Here is an 18,055-nt window from a genome sequence, read left to right as displayed (position 1 = left end):
AAGAAGCAGCAGAAGAAGGCAGAGAAGGGCTATCATTATCAGTAGACTGTTATTTTCATTAAAGAATATTGAAGAAAAAGTAACTACAACTGAAATGAGACCTTAAAAAAATTCACATTTGCAACCAGTATTGTGACGTAGCAAGTTAAGCCGCTACCTACAACATCAGCATCACATACGGGTGCCACTTCAAAACCTGGCTGCTATACATCCAGTCCAGCTCCCTGCTAATGCTCCTGGGAAAGCAGCAGAAGATAACCCAAGCGCTTGGGCCACTGCACCTGTGTGGGAGACCAGGAAAAATCTTCAGCCTCCTGGCTTTGGCCTGGCACAGCCCTGGCAGTTGTAGCCATTTGGAAAGTGAAACAGCAGATAGAAGATGCTCTCTCTCTTTCTATTGCTCTTTCTGTAACTCTGCTCTCTCTCTTTCTCTCTCAGTCTTTCTCTTTCTGTAACTCTGCCTTTCAAATAAATAATAGATCTTTAAAAAAAAATTCACACTTAAGACTGGGAAGTGGCAAAGAGAAAGCAGTTTAAGACCCCAATACAAATCTTTAAATCTAAGAAGAAACATACACCATTTATTTCCCATCAACTGATTTCAGATACAATATTTTTTCTAAGTTCACCTTTGTTTTCTAATGCAATGTGTTGTTCGAAATTCCTAATTCCCAAAAGGGATGGCTAGGCTGGAATCTGCCTTTTTATCCAATTTTTGTAGCTTTTTCATCACCTTCTCCATTTTCAGAACAACAAAAAAAATCAAGGGTGTCTATTTCTTGAATAGGTGCATGTCTAAAATAGGAGCATTTGATTTGTTTCAGAAAAAGACTTGACCAAAATGTGAGGTATCGAACAATGGTTCCCCAAAGCCAAGCAGATCAAACTGAGAAGCAGAAGGAGGGGCAGCCCCCCTGCCAGGAATTTCCACGGGTTCCAGTGCTCCTCAGCTTAGCGTCTTCATGTATGGGCTCCACAGTTAATGTACCATGTTTTCCATGGTTTGATGAAGACTCTCGAGCCCTTAAGATATGAATTGCTATAATTCCTAAATCAAACAGCATTCAATTCAGTTCCAGACCATTGCGGGTAATAAGACCGGTATTTCTTATTTTAATTAGTCATTTTATACTTCTAACAACTTCTTTGACTATCTTGGATTACTTGTTTGTTTATATGTGATAAAAGCCGTATTTTGCTAAAAATATGAATGCTACATTTGAATGTCCATTTACATTCTAGTAGTTATAGAAATAAACTTTCTAGGCCTTTAGATTATAGCTTTTTATAGGCACTGAATACAATCACCTAATCTATTTTAATATTATCCCTTTCAGCTGTCTCATGAGTGTCTCCTAACACAGCAGAGCTATCAAGTTGATAATATGAATTCAAGACTAAATGGCTGAACACTCATCAGACACTGTCTGTTCATTTGCAGAGAAATTTGTGGCTGACATTTGAAATTGTGAAGATAAATTAAAAAAAATCATGTGGCCACATAAAAGTAGCATATACCATTACTGCATTTTAAAATTCCTAAGTATGAAGACTATCCTTGTATCCTAAAGACAATTTCATTATATAGAATTCTTGCTCAATAAATATATGACATTAATAACTACATAACTGAAATAATTCATACTATAATTAATAACTATTTTTCTCAAAATGTATATGCTAATTAGTAAGATTATCTCTCAAGCATACAAACAGCTAAAACAATTTTAAAAAATTATGTAGTGGTGGATGCTCAACCTAGTGTTTAAGATGCTGGTGAAGACAACTGCATCCCATATCAGGGTACCTGGGTTCCAATACTCAGCTCTGTCTCCCGACTCAGTGTCTTACTAATGTGGATCCTAAGAGGCAGTGGTGATGGTTCAAGGAGTTAGGTTCCTGTCACCTACCATGAGTTGAGTTCCCAGCTCCAGGCTTTGGCCTGGCCCTGCACAAACTCTCGTAGGCGTTTGAGGAGTGGGCCAACAAATGGCCACTCTCTCTCTCCCCTTGTCTCTCTCCCTCCCTCTCTGCCTCTCTTCTCTGCCTCTCAAATAAACAAATGTAAATTATTAAATTATATAAACAAATAGAGAGATATGATGATACATTCATTCTTTGGTCACCAACAGTTAGAGACTCAATTTATGTACTTCCCATTTATTGCATGTCTACTGTACTTTATATTCCACTTAAGATGTTTAATAAGTTAATTCTTGGCATAAGCATTCAAAGCACATTACAGTTTCTACATTAAAAAATGAGATGGAGGAATAACACAGCTAAAATGCCCCAGACTCAGGATTCTTATCTGGTCCAACTTCAAAAGCTTCCCATTGAACTGCACTGCCTCATCTTTATTCATTGTAGAATTATAAGAAGCCGTTTTTCTTCAATGCATGGCAAACTCAGGGAATTCATTTCTTGGGAATAAAGCCCTGACAGTAAACAAATAAGAATTTCTCAGGAGATCTGGGAAATGTAAGAAGAATCGCCCTGTGTCTTTTAAAGCCCCTAAGCTTTATTTGCCCATCTTCTATTAGGACAATTCTTTTGCTCCTTGCATCAACCACTGAGACAAAAATTCAGAAATGGCTCTGACCCTGTGTACAAATTCAAGGACCCTAGCTGTCAGGCCAGGTGGAAGAAGCTATGTATGATGCTGATCCACTCTGTCCAGGTCTCTCAGTGGTTGTTCAAAGGCCATTATCAAACTTAAGAATCAAAACAACTACACTGACAAGAGAAATGGAGTCTAAATATCCAAGGCTCAAAATGAGTCTCAGCCTTAGAGTTATATATACATAGGGACCATCCAGAAATCCCACATAAGCCGCTTGGAATTGGATCACAACTCCAGTCCCCATTCCTCCAGCCACCAGTTGTGTAGCTTTAGCTGTCACTTACACTCCCTTGATTGCAATGTTCTTGCCTCTAATACAATCATGTATGAAATCACAATGCTGGAAGCAAATGCAAGCAAAAGTGTTGGCTCCCACCCTGTCAGCCTCTCTCTGGTTTCTAAGTCACGGCCTTTGGACCCTGCCGTGAGACTCTGGGTTTCTGAGAAACCCCTGGGCACCTTCCTACCCTAAGTCCTACAATCATGAAACACCTAACGATATCCTCAACTAATATAATTTTCTAGAATTCCTACAGGAGTCAGTTTATATGCTGGTCCCCAAGAAACAGAGTTTCTAGAATACCTAAGGGAAGTTAGGGTGGAGAGGTTGTGACACCACATGTCTTCTCTGAGGGTGGCTGAGTCGCTGTAGCAAACAGATAGTGCCTTTCCTGCTAGGAGGTATTAAAGACCAGTCCAAAAAGGAAGGTATTTGCCACAATTAAATTGAGGCTTCTCCCAAAATCATATCCTGGTATTGCATGGAGGGAACGAGTGTTTAATGAGCAGGGGCCCAAGTGCAGTCCCATGGGTAAAGATTAATGGGTGGGGCTCAGGAATGGTGAGGCAGAGATACACCAGAGTAACGTCAACAACGACCGAACAATGCTGAGCCACCTGCACAACTCCACTGTGGGGAGTCGAAAGCCCTGCCTCTGATGGCCTTAATGCAAGGACGTTCTGCTGTAGCATCAACGTTTTACAACCAACATTTCTAGGGAAACCCAACTAGCGTCCCTGTTCTGCATAAGAATATGCAACACATGAGGACGAGCTCAGCCCTGATGTAGAACCACGAGGAGCATTTATTGGTGCTGGTAAATTTTTTCAGGCTAGACAGTCCTGTCCACCTGACCCTCATCTGAGGTATGTTGAAAGCCAATGTGATTTTTTTCACAATTTTTACCTATAAAGAAACTGAAGTGGGCGGGTATCATGGCTCACTTGGCTAATTCTCCACCTATGGCGCCAGCACCCCGGGTTCTAGTCCCAGTTGGGGCTCCGGGTACTAGTCCTGGTTGCTCCTCTTCCAACCCAGCTCTCTGCTGTGGCCCGGGAAGGCAGTGGAGGATGACCCAGGTGCTTGGGTCCCTGCACCTGCATGGGAGACTGGGAAAAAGCATCTGGCTCCTGGCTTTGGATTGGCACAGCACCGGCCATAGCAGCCATTAGGGAAGTGAACCAATGGAAGGAAGACCTTTCTCTCTGTCTCTCTCACTGTCTATAACTCTACCTGACAAATAAAAGAAAAAAGAAAAAAAAAGAAATTGAGGCATACTGTAGGAAATGACTCAAAGATACTTTGATGTAGAAAAGTTTCCAAATTTACAAAACACAGTCATATACATTATTTCGTTTGATTTTAGAAGCAGTTATAGAAGGTGACTTAGGCAGGTGAGTTTATTCCCATTGTAGACACCAGACAGGCTAATGGTATAAAGCTGATGCATACTAGATTTAGGATAGGAACCCAAGTTATTGGCTGTCCATATTAGTGCCTTTCTGAACCCACTATCCTCTTTCACAACCAGATGGGCACAGTTTTGCTCCAAGCCCTTAAGGGGATTAGCCATCGGTGCCCTTGAAACTGGGGATCCCTTTACTGTGCTCTTAGAAACTAGGGTCTACTTCCCGCTGAAGGCCAAACAGTTGGGTGGCAAAAGAGGATCCTTACTTCAAAGGGAAAGAAACTCTGAAAAGTTCATAATAAATGAATCTCAAAGAGAAATGGTCAAAATGCTGGTCTTTATTGCCCCATGCACATCCTTTATATGGAACCAGTGGCTGCAAAAGATAGACATCCATGAGAGACTACCCTGCTCCCCAGGGTTGCTTCTAAGACCCAGATGTCAGTAGTGGCCCTAGGGAGGGATGACTTATAAGCAGATGCCAACAACTTCCAACGGAGCCTCAGATGGCTTTCTCAAGTCCCAAATATGTTTGCTTTTCCGAGTCTCTTCCTCTGTAAAATTTAGACTACACCTAACATTTTCCAACTGTATTGATATAAAACAAACTTATTAAATTTATATATGTAAAAACTTTTCTTTGACCTAAAAGTTCCTTTTTTTGCCTTCGGAATTTTAAACAAATGACACCATTTTTTGTGAGTTCCCAGGCACTGGGCCCCTGTGCCGCATGAGTGAGCCAGCCCTGGCCTCAACATTTCCCATGTTTGCCAAGTCACATGTTCTGCCCACTCTCCCTTTTGTTCTTTGCTGTTGTGGTTCAGTTTTGAAAAACGATGACTAATCACAGCCATGTCATATATAAGATCAAAGAAAAAAAACCTTCTCTTTCTTCTCTGATGTCAGAGAACTCTCAAATCTCTAGCTACAGTTTTAATCTCTCTGCTTTTATTAAGCTTCCAAGAGTTGAGTTGTCACCAAATATGTTAGTGCTACAAAATATTGTTAAGTCAGCTGGGCTCACCCTTCCAGCTGTTATAATAAATGGACAAAGTAACGGAAAACCGAAACCCCAAGTGGTTTTAACAACGCGATGATTGATGATTGATTTCTATTTCTCTTTTCTCCTCCCCTGCATTTGGCTGCAAATTACTTAAACCCTCTCCCCAGTGTTTTGGCCCTGGAGTAGGCATGTACCCTTGCCAATATGGAGAATTTGAGCTGGGCTTTCATGCCTTGGAATCCACTATGTACTCAATCCCTGGGCCTTTTGAGCTTCAGCCATAATTAGTTGTAATGTGTTTATGGGGCCAAGAGAATTTAAAACATGCAAGACATGAGTCAGGACAGGATGATATCAAAATCCTTATTTATTCTGGGGTTTAGTCTAATCTCACTGGGTTCCACACACATCATTGTTTTTCTTAAATATTAGCAGTGTAGGGAGAGATGGGAAAATCCCTTCAGGATTTAGACATTCAGGCCCTTACCCAACCGATTCAGATTTCCTTGTGGAAGGGTTTATGTCCCTGAAACTCACATCCTAGACAATGGGCTCAGCCCTGGAAGGTCATGTTTTGTTTTCCTTTCATTTGGCTAATAAACTAGTACATATTTGCTCTCACGACCAGAAATCATCTTAAACTGTGTGTGAGCTTATTGAATGCCAAGAAAATGCAGGCATAAAATGAAAAGCTAGGAAGTGGGAACCAGGTGTTGCCTTTGGGAGGCTCTCCATAGCCATTGGGGCAGTCTTGAAGGAACTCTTCACAGTGGTTAAAAAAAATCTAGGCTATTTTCAAAGACCCCTTGTGAATTTGTCCCACTTGTATGGCCCATAAACCCTATGCATGGTGGTTTCTGAACACAAAGCCCAGCCTGGCTTCAGGGAGCTGCAAAATAAGCAAACTGATTCCACAGTGCAATTTAAAAACAGAAGAAGGTACCCTTCCCCAAAAAGACCCCAAACTACACCCAACTCTGACACCACCTCCTCAGAGCTAGCATCAGATCAAGATTCCACTATTCTAGATATTATTCAGCCTTCAAAAAGATGAAATTCTGACATATTACACCATGAATGAACCTTAAAGGCATTATTTTAAGTGAAATAAGCTAGACAAAAAAGGCCATGTATTGCATGATTCCACTGCTGTGATGGTATGTACTGAAAGGCTGTGCCCTCGCCCCAGCAAATGCTTAGGTTGAGGTCCTCAGCCTAATGTGATGGGGCCCCTGGGAGGGGATGTGGTTGTGATGTGGGAGAACCACAATGAGGTTAATACCAGTATCAGCAAAGACAGAACTTGCTTCCTCACTCTAATCTCTGCCATGGGAGGACAAGACAGGAGGATGACCAAGTGAAAACCAGGAACAGAGCCCTCACCAGCACTGAACCAGGCTGGCACCCTAATCTCAGACTTCCCAGCCTCCAGAGCTATAAGAAATAAATTTCCGTTGTTTAACTCTCCTGATCCATGGTGACGTTATAGCAGCCTGAAATGATGAGCATGGATGGGGTTCCCCGAATAATCAAATTCATAGAGAGAGAAAGTAGGGTAGCAGTTGCCAGGGGCTGCGGGTTAGTGTTCAATGGCTATGGTTTTTTAGTTTGGGAAGATAAAGAAGCTTTGGAGACAGACAGTGGTGATGGTTCCCCAAAAAATATGAATGTGCTTAATGACACTGGGACTTTACACTAAAGCCTAGTTAAGATGATAAACTTGATGTTATGTATATTTGATCACAATTTTTAAAAATGGCTCCATCATTCATATCAATTCTTTGTGTAATGGCTTGTGTACATAAAGCCTCCATTAAAACAGAAATGATTTTCCCATAGCAGCTTGTATGTCAACAATCACTAATAGGTGAAAGCAGAGATTCTTGACCAGGGTCCATGGCTTCTGATTTCCAGTGAAGAGAGCCAGACAAAGCATGCAAAAGGCACGTGAAATTGTTGTTTGGTGCAAGAGTGACAAAGAGACAATGAGATAGAGATATGGGGGGAGAGAGAATGACAGAGATAAACACACACACACACACAGAGAACACACCAAAATTGTTCCTAGGACAAGGGTCATAATTTTCATAATTATTTCTGATGAGTCTGGGCCCCAGCCCATGAAAAAAGCCCCAGTGATAGACTGCATTGGTTTGTTTCATCAACACCATATCTTTGGAAAGGAAGTGACAGTACTGGACATCAATCACAATGGTAGTAGCTATCCTTTGTGGAATATTTTCATGTATAACACACCTATCTGCACATCTCTAGATGGTAGCTTCAAATGTTTCTTAAAACAACACTGTACAACAGCTCTTACAGTTGATTTTCTTCCAGATTTTAAGTATTCTTTTTAGAATAGTTGTAAAATACACTTATTGTAAAAAATATTCCACTTAGCTGATTGAAAGTGTCAAGTGACATTTTGTACCTTCACAGAGCTGTGCAACCATCACCACCCTCCAAATCCAGACCTCTTCACCTTACCTGAGAGTCTACACCCCAACCATTCTATTTTCAGCCTCTATGAATTTAACAAATTTATGGTCGTCCCATAAATGAAATCATACATGATTTGCTTTTTTGTGACTGGCTTATTCCACTCAGCATGATGTCTTCAAGGGTCATTCATGATGTAGCATTTGTCAGAACCTCCTTCCTTTTTAAGACTGAATCATATTCTGTTGTGTGACTATAACATACTTCTTTTATCCTTTCATTCATCAGTGGACACTTGGGTTGCTTTCATTTTTTGGCTATTGTAAGTAACACAATTATGAATGTAGATTACAAATAGGAGATATTAATTTTATCTTCACCTTATAAATGAAGACACAGAGAAGGAAGTCACAACCAAATGGTATATGGGATTGAACCAGGGGTGAAAAATCTATCTCTCTGCATGTTATATAACATGAAAATAAATAAATAAATAGTTAAAGAATATTATTTTAAAACATAGAAAGCTTTATTTACATAGCTAATATGAAATTATTAAATCCTTAATAATTGCTTGGTGGCATGACACTCATTCCATATTCAAATCTCCCCGAGAGGGTCACTTTATCCCTTCCAGTTGGCCTATATGAATCATATACAAACTGGAATCACATAGTTCATGGTTGGTGACCTAAATTTCACTGAATCCAGGGCTGCCCTTTTTCCCTTTTTTATGTCATTGGCTTTTTGAACATCAGCCAGGTTGGTTGTCCTGGAGAAGTAGCTCCTTGAATTAATCTGGTCACTTCTTCCCAATGTCCTTTAAGTTGTATTTCTTTTTTAAAAGATGTTTATTTATTTATCTATTTGAGAAGCAGAATGAGAGAGAGAGAGAAAGAGAGAGAGAGAGAGAGAGAGAGAGAGATTGTCCATCCACTGTTCACTCCCCAAACAATTGCAAGAGCCAGGGATGAGTCAGGCTGAAGCCAGGAGCCTAAAACTCCATGCAGGTCCCCCACATGGGTGGCAGGGGCCCATGCACCTGGGCCATCTTCTGCTGCTTTCCCAGGAGCATTAGACAGGAGCTGGATCAGAAATGGAGTAGCCAGACACGAACCTGTGCCCATTTGGGAAGCATGCATTTCGGGAGGTAGCTTAACCTGCTATACCACAACAGTGGCCCCAGAACAATCCCTCCTTAATACCAGTTATCCTGTGGCAGACACCTTCATGCTGTGAGGCCATGTGGATGAGCACTGAGAAGCCAGACAGGTGAGCAAATCCCTGTGCACTTGCAGGCCCCCCTGCAAGTCATTCTCCTTCTCTCTGTAATTCTGCCTTTCAAATAAATAAATCTTAGAAAAAAAAAAAAAGAAGGAGTGTTCTAAGTGACAAAAGTGGAAGTTGTAGCTCTTAAGACACAGCCTGTGGACAGAAAGCATCACTTTCACATCATCCTATTGGCCAGAACAAGTCACAAAATACACTCTGTCTCTTGCTGTCCTGGCCACAAGAAAGATGTGCAGAGTTAAAGTGGCCCTTGCTGGGGCTGGCACTGTGGCATAGCGAGTAAAAGCCGCCGCCTGCAGTGCTAGCATCCCATATGGGCACTGGTTCAATACCCAGCTGTGCTACTGCCAATCCAGCTCTCTGCTATGGTCTGAGAAAGCAATGGAAGATGGCCCAAGTCCTTGGGCTCCTGCACCCTTGTGGGAGGCCCAGACGAAGCTCCTGGCTCCTGGCTTCAGATTGGCCCAGCTCTGGTGGTTGTGGCCATTTGGGGAGTGAACCAGCGGATGGAAGACCTCTCATTCTCTCTGCCTCTGCCTCTCTGCCTCTCTGTAACTCTGCCTTTCAAATAAATAAACAAATCTCTTAAAAAATAAATAAAGTGCCTCTGGCTGGAAGTGACAAGCTAATCCTTGCACTGTGAAGTTCCTGGCATACATACCTAAAGATTTCCTCCATTCTTGAGTTTCATCATCTATCGTATGTTATGAAATGGAGACTTTTAAGTCAGTTGACTTTCCTACCTTTTTTGTCCAGATTTTTCCTTCATCAACTTGGGCTTCTACATTTGTAGGCAAAGGCAAGATAGATGCTTGATTCCTTTCCTTCAATTGTCAATATTCAGACAAATGATTTTTTTGTGTTGGGAAGCATACATACAGAGAGACAGAGACAGACAGACATAGAGTTAGTTCTCATTCTCGATTCATTCCCCAAATACTCACAATTGGCCAGGTGAATGGATTAGGTGGCGTGCCAGGAACAGGGTAAAGCCAGGAGCCAGGAACTCAATCCAGGTGTCCCATTTAAGGAGTGGGATCCACTCAGATGCAGGACATGGGCCTCCTAGCTGACTTCTTAAGCACCAGGCCAAAAGCCTCCCCCCAGACAAAGAAGTTGAAGTCTTACTTATCTCCGACGGTTGTCAATGAATTGGTTTGTTTTTTGTGCACTTGTGTACTTTGGTTTTGTTATTGTGTTTAAATTCACCCTCTTAGCATCACTGAGCATTCCAATTTAGTGAATTTCAATTGATTAGCCATTTTTTGATGCTCAGCGTGCTGCCTCTTTGGCCAGTGGTGCCCCTTCACATGTCTAGTGTGTCATTATGATATTAGCCCACCAGTCATTCATTGCCGCCTGGCTTTCTCACACACAGAAATGTCCAGCTCATGTGTGTATTTCCTATCACAGAACTGGATCATTTCAATGAGAACATAACATTCACAGACTACTATTCATCAACTCAAGCCTAACACAATGTTGCAACTCTATTTGTCCTTACAAAATATTCCTCCCAGATGCACAAGTTAAACGATGGCATCGAAAGTCGCTTGAAACAATTATTTTCTCTCTGTGATAATGTCACCAAATTGATAGAGAGCAGGTTCATTCATCTCAGCATATTTTGAAATGTAAATGGCATATTTTTGAATGTGCAACATGTTGACATGATTCCGAGAAGTCTCATTTCCATCTGTCCCTCCTGCACTTTCCTATAGGTAATGATTTGTACTTTTTTATTTCTCTCTCCAGTGCTGCTTTTTGAAAAATAAGCAAATAGGTACATGTATTTATGCCACCTCTCTTTCTTACATAAAAGGCCTGTGTTCTACATTGTCTTGCTTTCAAACCATAATATACACTGAAGAACGCTCCCTATCCATGTGTGGAGATTTTCCTCATGATGCCTTGTTTCTCTTAGGGGTACAGAATTCCCTTATTTGGTTGCTCTATTGCTTAGAACTCCAGCTCACAATTGATGCTATTGATGGGGACACCTTGGTTGTTTCCGATCTTTTTTTTTTTTTTTTTGGACAGGCAGAGTTAGACAGTGAGAGAGAGAAACAGAGAGAAAGGTTTTCCTTCCGTTGGTTCACCCCCAAAATGGCCGCTACAGCTGGCACTGCGTCGATCTGAAACCAGGAGCCCGATGTTTCCTCCTGGTCTCCCATGCGGGTGAAGGGCCAAAGCACACTGCACTCCCAGGCCACAGCAGAGAGCTGAACTGGCATAGGAGCAACCAGGACAGGATCCGGCTCCCCAACCAGGACTAGAACCCCGGGTACCGGCACCGCAGGTGGAGGATTAGCCTAGTGAGCTGCGGCACCGGTTCCAATCTTTTACTGATACAAATATGCTGCAATTCAGTACATATATACCTTACTATATTTTTGGCAGTGTATGTGGAGGAAAGAACCCTAGAAATGAGTCTCTGGATCCACGTGTACAATTGTATACAGTTTTTCTAGATATTTCCTAATTGCCTGCCACAGGGGTTGTATTATTTTACATCTTCCCAAACACTGCATCATAAGGCCTGTTCCCTCACAGCCTCATCCACGAAATCTGCTGACAAGCATGAGTTTTTGCCAGTCAAGTGTCTAAGTGCTCTCTTTATTTTCCTATGACTGAGGCTGAGTACCTCTTGGCTTATTTCAGTCCATTTACTTTCTTCTATGAATTCCTCACTGATACCCTTTGCTCATTTTGCTATTAAATTGTCCATCTTTTTCTTCTCTGATTTTAATGGTCCTTTATTACTTATGGCATAGCAGCTTATAATAGCAGCTTGCCAAGGTATGTTTATTTAATATGCTGATAGGACTGTCTGTTCGTAGGGGTTTTCAAGACACTTGACATTGGGAAGCTACCCCAGGGTTGGTTCCAGGGCCAGGTCTACACACTGGAAGGTTCGGGGAAAGGCCTGAGAAGTTCCTACTTGGACAGAATTAAGCTCATGAACTGTTCTCAGCTGGGAGCTTCCTGCAGCCCACACGTCATGCACCAGTCTAATCACAAGTGTCTCAGCAGGCAGTTCCTAACAGTAGAAGCAACAGAAGATCCATCCTCAAGGAGACTTAGGGAGGATGGCTGCTTTGGAGGCCTGCAGAAAGGGCCCCCAACTGTCCCTGGACCCCAACTGTCCCTGGAGCTTCGCATCTCTACTGGGAGCTTGTTGTGCTAGCCAAACTTTTTCTTTGCCTGGATTAATGGAGCCATGTTTTTTTGACTTCATCAGGGTTTGGCTGGAAGCCAAGACACTTAACCTGTTAGGGCTCAGAAAGGTGGCTCACAGGGAGTTCATTATGGCATGTGCACAGGCACAACACCAATTCAGTGTGATAAACTTCGGGCAACTGACTCTCTCTTGGATCCCCATGATGAGTGGGGACAGAAGCCTAGAAAAATGCACAGAAGGTGGTGGCTATTGGCATTACACAGGAAAAGAAGGGTGCATTCGTGTCTCCCAAGCCTAGAGGCCAAGAGAAGTATCAAATTATTTCACAGTAAAGTCAGAGAAATAAAAGTGAACACCATGTCAGTTATGTCATCATTTTCTCCACTCCCACTCCTAATCCAATTCCTATATTTCAAATTAGCCAGTACAGAGGATTTTGAATGTCTCCAACACAAAGAAATGATCAATATTTGAGGCTGTGGATATGCCATTCACCCTGATTTGATCATTATTCTCTCTCTCTCTCTCTCCCTATATATATGTGTGTGCGCGCGTGTGTGTGTGTGTGTGTGTGGAAATGCCCCCACTTTACCCCATCAATATGCACAATATTATATGTCAATTAAAAATAAAAATATTTTAAAATGATACAATAAGGATATTCCAACACATTACATCATGCTTTAAATTTTTTTTTTTTTTTTTTTTTTTTTGACAGGCAGAGTGGACAGTGAGAGAGAGAGACAGAGAGAGAAAGGTCTTCCTTTTGCCGTTGGTTCACCCTCCAATGGCCGCCGCTGCAGCCGGGCGCACCGCGCTGATCCGATGGCAGGAGCCAGGATCCAGGTGCTTTTCCTGGTCTCCCATGGGGTGCAGGGCCCAAGCACCTGGGCCATCCTCCACTGCACTCCCTGGCCATAGCAGAGAGCTGGCCTGGAAGAGGGGCAACCGGGACAGAATCCGGTGCCCCAACCGGGACTAGAACCCGGTGTGCCGGCGCCGCAAGGTGGAGGATTAGCCTATTGAGCCACGGCGCCGGCCATCATGCTTTAAAATTTACAAAGCCCTTTCACACAACCATCACACAAGGGTGAGGTGAAGAAATTTAGAGACCACACTCTAGACCTGAAACCAGAAGCTTAGTCAGATTAAGTTGCTCGGCATCATACAACTAGTGAAGGAGAAAGCCAAGACTTGAAACCAGACCAATGCCTGCCACAAAGGAGTACAATGCCCATGCGTAGAAAGGCCCATGCTTGGTTAAATGCTCTGCTACTGTCATAAAAATATTCTTAATACCATTTCTACAGGGTATCCTGTGTTTTTGTTTGGCACAGAACTTCCCCAGTTATGTAGCCCATTCTCTGCAGAATACAAGTCTCCTAATAATCAGAGCAGTAGATCTAAACTCATGGAAACGAGATTTCACGAACATCCTTTGCTCCCAGTGGCGTTGGTTGGTATTGAGGTTTTGTGTCAAGAAAATAGTTGAACTGTTGAAGACCTTACACCCACTAGACCAGGCTCTGGCTGCTTCACCCCGTGAGCCCTTCAACCAGGGCCACGTGCAAAGGGGTCCCTCCAGGCTGCTTTTAACAATATTTTTGATGCCTAAAACATGTAGGACAAATAGTATAGCTGTTTTATTATTTAAATCAGGACAAATTTCTCTGCAAAATAAACAAAGATAGTAGAAGGGCATGTTTAAAAAAGAGAAAAGAAAAATGTTTGTTGTCCTGGGATATTATTATACTGAAAATTAATCCAAGCAAGCCTTAACGCAGGGCTCTAAAATCCATTTTTTGTAAAGAGATGTACATTAAAACATGCTCGTGCTGGGAATATTCCATCAAGAATTCCCAAGGGAGCTGGGAGAATTATTGTCACTTTCAAAGATACCTGATTTAGCCATGAGACCTATCCATGGAAGCCGCATGTGTGGCATCATTTGAGCATCACAAAAGCCTTACATAAGTTTTCTACAAAAATGTATAAGAGTTGCTAGCTATCTAATGAGAATTTCACTAATTAATTTGAAGGATGTCAGAGGGGATGAAAAAAGAGAAAATGAGTAGAGATAGCTAAAAAAAAAATAAAGGAAATCTGATCAATATATATTTGCTTACTCAAACGACATTTTAAAGGGAAGGCTTTGTGCTCCTGGTCCCTTCCTAAACACGGGACTCCAAGAGAAATAAAGTAAGTATACAATACTTTAGTAAATGTGATGGTATGAGTCCTTATTACTAACAGAGTGTGTGATTTTTTTTTTTTTTTTTTGCCATCATGGGTCATATGCTAAAATGCAGTGTAAATTTTAAAGGAAAGAGAAATGTTTCCAAACATCTATTAGTTGGAATAGCATTGTGGCCAGTTTAACCAATTTCTTAAGCAAGTCGATTAGAGAAGAAGATCTTTCAGGTATCCAATTTGATTTATTATTCACGTGGGAATCAACAGAGAATAGATCTTGATATAAATTCCTCTGTTGGTTTTATTATATTGACATTTTGGCGGATAGATAATATATAGAACCCCTGGGTATATCACTATCAAGGATGTTATTGATTCTATCAGCAGCATTATCCTGCAATTTTCCCTCATAACTATTTATGCAACTCTCTCTGATTTGTAATTCAGTCGTAATCTTTTTCGGTGGCGGCTGCAATTTTCTTTCCACGAGGTACCTGGGCTGGGTCCTGAAACAAGGCTCGGTTTTAAGCTCCAACATTTGGAGTTTCGTTTTAGAATAATGGAGAAGAGATCAAAGAAGTTTTAGAATCGGAATGAATCATTCGGGATGGGAAGGAAACATTAGTCTTTTATTTTATTAGTTTCATGAGGTGGATCAGAGATAAGCAGCAGCAAAGTGGGAGAACACAGATAAAATCAGAGGCGATTTCACAAGGGTAGTGTGAGAGGAAATTAGCAGGAACCTGATGCTGCAACAAAGTTGCCTCTGCTTTTCCCTGCTGGCCCCTCTGGGAGCTGCTTCTGGAATGTTTCACAGGCAGGGACCCCGGCAAGGGGCCAGAGCTGGGGAGGGAGATGAGTAGCTTTTCCTTACTTAATTGAAGGATAGCCATATAAAGGTGATCCTGTAAAACCTACTCATGAACTTCTGTCCTTCCGTGGTCAGGAGGAAACCAATAGAAAAATAACATAAGAAACAGAAAAGTATTCACACCCTGAAGCCAAAGCCAGGGTCTCCGTAGGGAAGTTCTACAAACTCTAGGGGACAGGAAAATAACACAGTTGTCATCACTGAACCATGAGAGTATCTGTTCTTTCTTTCCTTATTTAGTTACTTATTTCTGAGTCTGAGAAAGAAACCATTCCCATCCACTGGTACACTTCCCAAATACCCTCAAATGACCTGAAGCTGAGAGCCAGGAATTCAATCCAGGTCTTCCACATGGGAGGGAGAAACCCAATTACCTGGTCCATCACTTGCTGCCTCCCCAGGTCTACATTGGCAGGAAACTGGAATCAACAGCTAGAAAAGCAATCAAACCCAGGCACTCCAATGTGGAACGTGGGCTTCTTAACTGCTAAGCTAAACATCCCACCCCAATACTTCTGATAAATAAATCTTTAGATGATTGCATCCTTGTTCAAACACTGTAGAGTATACTTAAACTAAGACCACTATGATGTTCCCAGACAATATAATCTTGTGGGACCACCATTGTACATGCGTGCTGTGGTTTACTGAAATGTCGTTATGGAACATGTGATGCTTTTTTATCTGCTCTGCGCTATGAGCGGAACTGAAATTCTGGAACTTTAACTTTTAATTTTGCTCAAACTTAGTGCCCAGGATCATAGCATTCTCCATCACAGATCCATGGATCCTCACATTTACTGCAAAGGGAACAGGCAATCCAGCCACTGCCTAGCAGCAACCACACCTACAGCCAGGTTATATTTTCCTATAGATTAAAATTATAGGACAGCAAGAGCCCCTCCCCACCACCTTGGAAGAACACTATTTCCACAGTAGAATCTGCCTTGTCCGGGTTTTTGAAGCGCCTGGCTTTTGAAGCTCCCACCTCCTCTTTGTATTGTGACTCCACAGAGGGGCTTACCAGTGAGGTTGATTTCCTCTCTCCTCCACATCACTACAAAAGCTGGGAGGTGGACGCCCTTCCCATTTGCTTGCTTAATCTAGGAAATGCACAGGAGCCTCTTGCCTTGTAATACACAGTCCGCCTCATTCATAAAGTCTTGTCCTGGAAAATGCCTCATTCATTCCTGCAGAAGACCCACCGTTGGGAGGGCAAGGGCATTGAAAACCTTGGGAGATAGAAGACAATAGTGGAGTGCTTGGCAGCCGTTTGCAGGCTGCTTTAGCAACATGCCCCAGTGCCAGGGAGAGGATAAAACGCTGCAGTTGTTTACTTGTCTCTCCGGAGCAAAGGGAGTCTCTCTGCCTACAATAGAGATGCCAAATCCTCAGGACCCAGGCGACAAAACGATGAGCTGCACCGGGCATTGGCATCCAGTCCTGTGCTCTGAGAAAGCAAGGCATTTTGCTTGAAAGCGTTCCTTGTTGAACAAGAAAACAAGAATTGTGGGATTTGTTGTCAATCAGGGGCTAGGTGGCTTCCTCTCTCATGGATGCCCACCAAGCCTGCCTGTGTCCAGCCAGGGAGACACACTGGCATGCCTCCTTGGCCGCCCGAAAGGCAGATGCATCCCACTCCTCTGGATCCCATGTCAGGGAACTTAGATTTTTTTTTTTTTTTTTTTTTTGCCAACGCGCCCCTTGTTGGTGTTTGCCAAATAATAAACACGACAAGATCCAGATTCATAGGACATCCACTGTAACTCCTTTGGCAGGGAGAGAGCCCTCTGGAATCCTAAGCATAATCGCTCTGTGTTTACTTCTCCACCAGCGGCATAATGTGACTGATTTACAAGAGTTTAACTCAAGTGGTAATCTGACAGTGACGAAGAGCTCCTCACTTACACTATCATATTCGTTGCCTCCTCTATTAAGGCAGTGTGGTCGATAATTGGAAGGCTTTCATGTCTAGTGGTTCTGACAAGCCTCTTCCTCAGGTCACATATGGGCGGTCTAGCTCTCTGCTCAGCCCAACAGTGGCAAATAATTTGAACTGAGAAAGTATTGTTCTGCTCGTATTGTGGAGCCGGGGCAGTTCAAGAGAAGTGCGACTGGGCTCGGGCTACCCGCTGGTGGGTAGTAAAATAAGATGGACATGATACTGGGTCGGAGTACAATTAAATCCATTTTGCACCAACGTGTTGCTGGACAGATGAGTTTCCACACGGCAGAGCGTTATGGTCTTTAAGGTAGACTGAACTAATAGATTGGTGTGGAGCCCACTGAAGTTACTAAGGATGAGAAAGCAGGCAGTAGTACATTTGATCTACAGGTTTCTCATATGCTCCACGTCATGCTGAGTTTTTATAGCTCCTGGCTTTCAAAAAGCCTGTTTCAAAGAGGTTTGCGCTAGACTGGGCATGCAGTTTTGCTCTGCAGATATTGTCGCTACCGATTTAGTGGAATGCAATTAGGAAGCCTAAATTAAGTGGTAATGGAGAACCAGCTCTTGAAACTGGGGTTTCCACGGCAACCACTGCTTACAATACAGGCTTCAGTTAGTTTTCCCACTTTATCTGCAAAATGCACAATTGAGCTTTAAAACAGCTCTGCGCTGAAAAACGCACTGTAAACAACTGTTTGCAACGAGAGTTTTACACTGTCTTTAAATACAACAAACTATCACATAAAATTCACTTGTCCACACTAATAAAGCAAAATCTGAGTTGCCAATCGGTGAGGGATGTTACAATGTATCCTT

General features: G+C 42.4%; 1 long non-coding RNA gene across 2 annotated transcripts in view; it reads left to right on the top strand.

Annotated features, from left to right (window-relative positions):
• Window positions 1-18,055, top strand: part of LOC103346799 (uncharacterized) — a 57,467-nt gene that overhangs the window by 30,534 nt on the left and 8,878 nt on the right. The window lies entirely within an intron of this gene.

Source organism: Oryctolagus cuniculus, chromosome 2 (genome assembly GCF_964237555.1).
Source record: "Oryctolagus cuniculus chromosome 2, mOryCun1.1, whole genome shotgun sequence".
NCBI classification, from domain to species: Eukaryota; Metazoa; Chordata; class Mammalia; order Lagomorpha; family Leporidae; genus Oryctolagus; species Oryctolagus cuniculus.
This window is presented reverse-complemented; position numbering and strand designations above follow the sequence as displayed.